This window comes from Mus pahari, chromosome 1, assembly GCF_900095145.1.
Source record: "Mus pahari chromosome 1, PAHARI_EIJ_v1.1, whole genome shotgun sequence".
Taxonomy (NCBI): domain Eukaryota; kingdom Metazoa; phylum Chordata; class Mammalia; order Rodentia; family Muridae; genus Mus; species Mus pahari.
In genome coordinates, this window is record NC_034590.1 from 31,049,163 (window position 1) to 31,058,429 (window position 9,267).

General features: G+C 38.5%; 1 pseudogene; it reads left to right on the forward strand.

Annotated features, from left to right (window-relative positions):
* The first annotated feature begins 8,288 nt into the window (after positions 1-8,288).
* LOC110337402 lies at positions 8,289-9,061 on the forward strand (annotated as a pseudogene).
* Positions 9,062-9,267: the final 206 nt, after the last annotated feature.

Genomic DNA, 9,267 nt, shown 5'->3' on the forward strand with positions numbered 1-9,267 from the left:
AATATGGTACATTTAAACAATGGAGTACTACTCAGCTATTAAAAACAATGAATTTATGAAATTCTTAGGCAAATGGATGGATCTGGAGGATATCATCCTAAGTGAGGTAACCCAATCACAAAAGAACTCACATGATATGCACTCACTGCTAAGTGGATATTAGCCCAGAAACTTAGACTACCCAAGATACAATTTGCAAAACACATGAAACTCAAGAAGGGAGACCAAAGTGTGGATTCTTCATTCCTTCTTAGAAGGGGGAACAAAATACCCATGGAAGGAGTTACAGAGACTGAAGGAACAACTATCCAGAGACTGACCCACTGGGGGATCCATCCCATAAACAACCACCAAACCCAGACAGTAGAGAGAAGCCAATAATAGCTTGCTGATGCGAGCTTGATCATAGCTGTCTCCTGTGAGGCTCTGACAGTGCCTGGAAAATACAGAAGTGGATGCTCACAGTCATCCATTGGAAGCACAAGGTTCCCAATGAAGGAGCCAGGACTAAGTACCCAGGGAGCTGAAGGAGTCTGAAGCCCCATAGGAGGAACATCAATATGAACTAACCAGTACCCCCAGAGCTCCTTTGAACTATACCACCAATCAAAGAAAACACATGGTGGAACTTGTGGCTCTAGCTATAAATGTAGCAGAGGATGGACTAGTTAGTCATCATTGGGTGTAGAGGCCCTTGGCTCTATGCCCCAGTATACTGTAATGCCAGGACCAGGAATGGAAGTGGGTGGGTTGAGGAGTAGGGGGAGAGGGGAGAGGATATGGGATTTCCAGAGGGGAAACTAGGAAAGGGGATAACATTTGAAATGTAAATTAAAAAATACCAAAAATAAAAATAAGGAAAAACAGAAAAATATATTATAATTTCTCAACTAATGGGATCATCAATATTGAAATAGGTAAAATGGGATGAAGATTTGAAAAAGTATACAGGTAAAATAATTGATGATGTGGAAGATGATACAAATAAGATGTATCCATTCCAAGACCAAGAAATGGAACTCAACTACATACAGAAGGAAGCTATCATAATGGATGAGAAAAATCTTCACAATGAACAAAACTTCAGCAACATAGAAGAAAAGTTGAAACAAGATTCTAAAAATTGAGAAATTTTATCAATAAATGCAAGAAACAAAAAACTCAATGAATTAAATAAACAGTAGATGCTTTATAAATAAATTTGATCAACCAATAGAAAGAATGTCAAAGTCAGAAGCATGCATGAGGAAATACTGAATTCAAACATCAATAAGGGAAGTGGATAAGCATGTCTGACTTGTCCAAGAACTTGGATGTGATCAAGAGATCAAATCTAAGACTTCATGGGATAGAAAGATAAAACAATTATGGGTCAGAATTTTGACCGTGGGATGGCAAATCCATCCCACGGTCAAAATTCTGACCCATAATTGTTCTTGTCTGAAAGAACTACAGGGATGGAATGGAGAAGAACCTGAGGAAAAGAAGTTCCAGCAAAAGACCCTAAGTGGGATCCAGCTCAAGGGGAGACCCCAAGGCCTGACACTACTACTGAGGCTATGGAGCGCTCACAAAAGTGGCCTATCATGACTGCCCTCTGAAAGACCCAACAAGCACCTGAAAGAGTCAGATGCAGAGAGTTGCACCCAACCAATGAACAGAAGCTGCTGACCCTTGTGGTTGAATTAGAGAAAAGCTGGAAGAAGCTGAGGAAGAGGGTGACCCCATAGGAGACCAGCAGTCTCAATTAACCTGGACCCCTGAGATCTCTCAGACACTGGATCACCAACCAGCTGATATGAGGTCCCCAACACATATTCAGCAGAAGACTGCCAGGTCTGTGTTCAGTTAGAGAAGATGCACCTAATCCTCAAGAGACTGGAGCACCCAGGGAGTTTAGAGGTGGGGTGGGTGGGAGGGACATCGTTGTGGAGACAGAGTGGGTGAGAGAAGGAGTTATGGGATGTGGAACAATCAGAGGGTGGACCTGGAAGCAAATAAAATCTGGAGAGTAAAATGAAAATTAAAAAATAAATAAATAATAAAAAGAAAAAAAAGAAAGAAAGATAAAACAATAAAAATAGAGAGAATCTACTTAATGAAATTATAGTCATTAGTTCTAAAAATCTATAGAAAGAAAAATCACATTCAAACATAAGAGGAATTTAGAGCCACAAATTGACATGACAAAAAAAAAAAAAAAAAAAAAACCATTTTTTTTTCTAAGAGAAAAATGTCTATTTCCTTACTTACAAAACCAAAAAGAAAGTTGGGAAGAAAAGTTGTTCATTTGGCTTATACTTCCAGATCATAGTCCAATACTGGAAGAAGTCAGGACAAGAACTGAAGCANTCAAACATAAGAGGAATTTAGAGCCACAAATTGAAAAAAAAAAAAAAAAAAAAAAAAACCAGCAATGTCTTTGTCTTAGGGTTTCTATTGCTGTGACAAAGCACCATGACCAAAAAGAAAGTTGGGAAGAAAAGTTGTTCATTTGGCTTATACTTCCAGATCATAGTCCAATACTGGAAGAAGTCAGGACAAGAACTGAAGCAGGGCTAGAACCTGGAGGCAGGAGTTGATGCAGAGGCTGTGGAGGAGTACTGCTTGCTGGCTTGCTTCCCAAGACTTGCTCATCCTGCTTTCTTATAGAACCAAGGACCTCCAGTCCAGGGATGATACCATCCACCATGGGCTGGGCCCTCCCTCATTGATAACCAGTTGAGAAAATACCCTACATCTGGATCTCATGGAGGTATTTTCTCAATGAGGCGCCTTTCTCTCTGATGATTCTAACTTATGTCAAATTGACACACAAAACTAGCCAGTATATTCTTCATGACATGATATTAAAAATAAAAAGTAAAGAAACAATACTAAAAACTGTAAACAAAAACAAAAACAAAAACAAAACACTTTACTGTGCTACAATGGCAAACATAACAGAATAGCAATTCTCTTCATACCAACCCTAAAACCAGAAAAGCACAAAATGATGTACTTCAAGACCCTCATGTAAATATGATCAACCAAACTGCTGTGTATGTTTTTGCTTTAAACTCTGGGCACACTGTGCTGCCAGCCTGGACCAGGTTCCCTCAGATCTGTGAATGAAACACATACACACATTAACCTATGTTCAACCTGCCTTTTAGGCTTAATTGCTGGGTGTTTTAATCTCTTGTGACTAGTGTATCCTTCCCAAAACTCTTAGCTCAGCACACTAAATCTGCCCTCCACTTTAGTTGCTCAGTTACATTTAATCCCAGCTCAACACTAAATCTGCTCTCAGCTTTAGTTGCTACCCCAGTCCCAGTTAGAGAAGTGGCCAATGGCCACTTCACCCTAGATCTCACATAGCTGATGGCCTTTTCTTCATCTGAAGCAAGGCAAAATAGTTTTCCTCCCTAGCAACTCTTAGCCTGGCTGCAGAGACCCAGAAGCCCTGTCTCTTTCCTTCCAGCCAGCAATTGACCCCTGGCATCTTTATTGATCAGTCAATAATCAATTGTGGAACAGGCCCTTAGCATCAGAATCACAATATATATACAGATAAATAAATAAATAAATATCAAGACAAGCGCAAACTAAGTGTATTTATATCCTTTAAACTAGAACTGCTGAAGGCACTTAAAGGAATGTCATACACAATGCAGGACAAATGACAGTCTTAGTCACAACAAAAGAAAGAGTAAATTAGGAATAGGAGAGCAAGGAATGAATTTATTATACCCAGCACACTGGCCCAGCAAACAGGGGGGAAAAAAGGAGAAAAAAAATAATCCAAGCTATCAGAAAAACAGCCAACAAAATTACATAAGCTATCATCTTTCAGCAATAAAACCTTAAGTGTAATGGCCTCAATTAAACCGAATAGAGACACAGATCGGTTGACTGCATTTAAAAATGAAACAAAAGGAGTCAATTATGCGTTGTTTCTAAGACAAAGACACACATAGAAATTAAAATGATAAAAAGGCAATCTATCAATAGAATGAGAGTTGAACAAAAGTTGGCATAGTCATTCTGATAAAGTAAACTTCGAATCAAATCAGTCAAAAAAGTAAGAATAGATAGCTGGATGAATAGATAGATAAATAACACAACTACCTAATGAGTAAAGAGGACAATTCATCAAATATATAATAATCATTACTACAAATGCATCAAGGTTGTGAAGCCCAATTTCATTTTAAAAGGATAATAAACATAAAGGTCAGATAGGAGCAAGAAGACTTCATTTAAACTGAAAATTCACAACATCCAAATCTAAAAACCAAAAACCAAAACACAGTCTTAGGCTATTTCATGGATCCAATGGAGTAAACCAATAACTACAGAATATTCATCCAATAGATGAAGAACACACATTGTTCTTATCAGTCCATGGGACTCTCCCAAAAATAGATCATACTCTAGTTCAAAAATCAAATCTTACCAAATACAAAGGAATCAAAATATTTTTTTGTATCTGACCAGATTACAGTTAAGTAAAATTAGAAATTGTTATCAGGAGAACAGAAACAACAACTAGACAGTTATGTGTTTAGGTATTTTTCCTGCAAATATGTATATGCAATACTTATGTGCCTGGTACCCACAGAGTAAAGAAAAGAGTGTTTGAATCTCTGGAACAGAAGCTCTAAGCCACAATGTGAATGCTGTAAAACAAACCTGGATTCTGTATAAGAGCAGCAAGTGCCATTGTCTGCTAAGCCATCTCTCCAGTCCGAAGATTCACTCTTGGATTATCAGTCACTATTTGAAGAAATTGTGAAGGAAGTCTTAAAATTCCTAAAATCCAAAGAAAATGAAAGCACAGTTCAAGAGATCCAAGTTCCCCAAGAGGAGACTTTAATATATCTGAGTGCTTCCATTAAAAATCAGAAAGATGTCAAATGACTGTCCTAATGTTTATCAAGTTCTTAGAAAAACAAGAGTATACCAAAGTAATAGAAAGCATACTGAACATTATGGCCCAAATTAGTGAAATAGAATGAAATGTATAATACTGATCAGAATTGGTTCTTTGGAAAAATATACAAGACTACCAAACTCTTGGTGAATGCATCCTGTGGTAGTTTGATTATGCTTGGACCAGGGAGTGACACAATTTGGAGGTGTGGACTTGTTGCAGAAAGTGAGCCACTGTGGGCATAGGCTTTAAGACCCTCCTCCTAACCATATGGGAGCCAATCTTCTCCTGTTTGTCTTTGTAACAAAATATAGAACTCTCTGCTCTTCCTACATCATGCCTGCCTGTACATTGTCATGTTCCTGCCTTAATCACAATGGACTAAACTTCTGGCCATATAAGCCAGCCCTAATTAAATGCTGTCTTTATGTAGTTGCTTTGGTCATGGGGTTTGCTCATAGCAGTAAAACCCAAACTAAGACACATCCAGAGTAAAATGATGGGGTCAGGGAGAAAAGAGAGAAGTAACACAGATTACAATGAAATTCAAAGAATCACTAGGAAATATTTATATTTTAAATAAGCTAATAAAAAATAAACCTTGAAAAGCTAGAACAAATATAAATTCTCAGAAATATAAACTTACCAAATTAGGTCAAGAACATATAAATAATCTTAACAAACATATAACAACTAAGGAGATAATGGAAATCATATAAACAAATCTATCAATGCAGAAAACTCAGGAACAAAAAAATTCATGGCCAAATTCTACCACACTTTTAAAGAAGAGTTCGTAACAATGCTCCTCGAACTTTATTATAAAGGGAGAAAGGGAAAGAAGGTTAACACTCTCATACAATGAAGACAGCTTTACTTTGGTAGCAAAACCATATAAGGAACAATGACAAAAGAAGAAATAAGAAAAGTAAAGATACATTTGTGCAATGAACATACATGCAAAAAAAAAAAAAAACTCTCGGGAAAATTATTGAGAAATTATCTCAAGAACACATTGTGATTATCATTCCACCATGACCATGTTGGTTTGATTCCAGGATACAAAATTGTTTTAACACACATAAATCTACAAGTGTAATACAGAATATGGGGGCAGAAATCATGTGATCATCTCAGTAGATTATAAAAATGTATTCAATAAAATTTAATATCCTTTAATGATTAAAACTGTTAAGGAATAGACAGGACAAACCTTAGCACAATAAAGCCTATATAGGAAACATATATTGTTAGAATATACAAAACATAAGCCAAGGTAATCCTTATAAAAATTCCAGTGTCATTATTTACAGAACTAGGGGAAAAACATCATTAAAATTTATGTAAAAGCACAAAAAAATCTAAATAACACAATTTATTCTTATCCAAAAGAGCAAAGGTTTTATAGTCCTTGATCTCACATTATATTACAAAGCCATAGCTTACTTATTACAAAACCAGCATAGTACTGTCACAAAACTAGATATGTTATCCAACAAGATTGAATATAGATGCAGAAATAGGACAACACTACTACAGCTAACTAATTTTCTACAATGATATCAAAATGTACACTGGAGAAAAGACAACCTCTTAAATAAATGACATGAGGAAAACTAGGTTTCTATGTGTAGAAGAATGAAATAATATCCATACATTTCAGTCTCTGAACAAATCAATTCAAATTGAGTCATAGACCTTAATACTATAAGGCCTAAAACTTTGAAAGTACTAGAGAAACACATAGGTAAAACGCTTTAAGATTAAGGCTTAGGCAAGGATTCTTTGTAAAGTCCTCCACCAGCACAAGAAATAACTCAGAACTAACAACTGGGTTCACAGGATATTAGAAAACTCTAGCACAGCTTTGGAAACAACCAACAGCCTGAAAATGGCCTTAAATGGGAAAGAAAATATTTACCAACTGCCTATCACACAAGGGATCAAGATCTAGAAAACAGAAAATATTCAACATTTAAATGCCAAAATATTGTATCAATAAATGGGCTAATGAACTGAATAACCATTTCCAAAAAGAAGAAAGGCAAATAGGCAATAAATATTTGAAAACATATGCTATATCCCTAGCCATCAAAGAAATCAACATTAAAGTTGCTTTGAGGTTCTATATTATCCTGATAATAATGGTGAACATCAAGAAAACAGTGGAAATGCTTATTCACTCCTTTGGGGCATGTAAGCTGTTATAGCTATTATGGAAATCAGTATGGCAGTTTCTCAAAAAAAAAATTAGAAACAACTACCATATGATCTAGCTATACCATTATTGGGTATATATCCAAATGATTCCAAGTCAACATATCATACAATACATTCATGTTTCTTTCTGATTTATTTACAATAGCTAAGAAAAGGAACCCACTTAGATATGTGTCAACATATAATTGAATAAAAACATGTAGTACACATATATAACCGAACTTTATGAAGTTATAGGTAAAAATAAGAAAAGTCAATGAAGGTGGTAATCATCATGTTAATGAAATTAAGCCAGATGAGAAAAGATAGATGTTAGCATTTTGTCGAAGCTCCAGTCCACAGTTGCCTGGCAACAGCCAGGTGTGCCTGACTGGGCCAGCAGAGGCACTCTCTTCACCCATACCTGACTACACATCCACCAAATATGTTCCTTCTCTCTTTTATCTTTTTATAAACACAACATTTGGTGTCAAGACTCTGATTTAGAAACTCCACAGGTTTGAATACCCCCTGCTACCACATGGAGAGCCAACGCTAGCTCAAACTTTGGAGAACTGCTAAGCCCCCTCCCACCACTGGTCAGCATAAATGTCCCCATGGTCCCAGGGGTGAGCTCTTGAGCTTGGAGCTATCTCTGTGCTACCCTTGAGGATGGAGACATTCAGTCTTTTCACTTACCCTTTTTCTAGGTCTTTTTCCCTTAGGTAAGATTTTCCTCTCTCCTCTGAGACAGTTCCTTTCTTGCTGCTGAGAAATCCCAGGCCTGGGTGAACTGCTTTCTGTAGCTCAGGGCACCAGCCCAGAGCTTAGCTCCCATCTCATCATGTGATGACCTGATGGTCTGGCCTGGCTAGAAGTTTCCCTGGTTATTAATAATATCCTCAGGACACTGGCAAGGGTAGTTAATAACCCTATTCTCGTCCATGAATTGGTCTTTGTCGCCTTGTTCCTACTTACTTGGATGTCCCGGTCTATCTCAATTCCCAGCAACCATATGGTGGCTCACAACCATCTGTAATGGGACCTGATGCCCTCTTTTGGTGTGTCTGAAGAGAGCAATGGTGTGCCCACATATATAAAATAAATAGGAAAAGCGGCTACACAGAGCAGAGGAGGTAGGAACCTGATTTCCAGAAGCAACTGGGTAGGCACCATGGCCGGGAGCACCACCATCGAGGTGGTAAAGCACAAGATCCAGGTTCTTCAGCAGCAGGCTGAAGATGTGGAGGAGAGGGCCATGCAGCTCCAGCTGGAAGTGAAGGGAGAAAGGCAGGCCCGGGAGCAGGCTGAAGCTGAGGTGACCTCCTTGAACCGCAGAATCCAACTGGTGCCCAGGAGCACCTTGCCACTGCTTTGCAGAAGCTAGAGGAAGCAGAAAAGGCTGCTGATGAGAGTGAGAGGTATATAGGCGGTTGAAATCGGGCTCTAAAAGATGAAGAAAAGATGGAACTCCAGGAAACCCAGCTAAAGGAAGCAAAGCACATTGCAGAAAAGGCAGACAGGTAGTATGAAGAGGTGACTTGTAAGTTGGTGGTTACTGAAGGAGACTTGGAACGCACCGAGGAATGGCCAAGCTGGCAGAGTCTAGTTGCAGAGAGATGGGTGATCAGATCAGACTGATGGACAAGAACCTGAAGTGTCTGAGTGCTGCTGAAGAAAAGTACTCTCAAAAAGAAGACAAGTACGAAGAAGAAATAAAGATTCCTACTGATAAAATCAAGGAGGCAGAGAGCCATGCTGAGTTTGCTGAAAGATTGGTAGCCAAACTGGAGAAGACCGTTAATGACTTGGAAGATAAGCTGAAGCGCACCAAAGAGGAGCATCTCTACTGCACAAAGGATGCTGGACCAGACCCTGCTGGACCTAGAACCTGAACCAGATGTAGACTGCTCCCCATCCCTGCCCTGCGGCTGCTCCTCCCTCTGACCTTGACTCCACCTGAGGCCAGCCTTCCTGAAGCTGACCTTGAAATTGAAGGCTGATCTTTTTAACTGAAGGCTGCTTTCCCACCCCCTCTACTCCTCTTGCCTTTTTCACAAAACTGTGTCAGCCTCTTCCCAGAGTTCCAGCTGGAGGGGCTGAACACCTTTGGGAACAATATTTAAGGGAACATGAACCCAATGTAAAGTGTC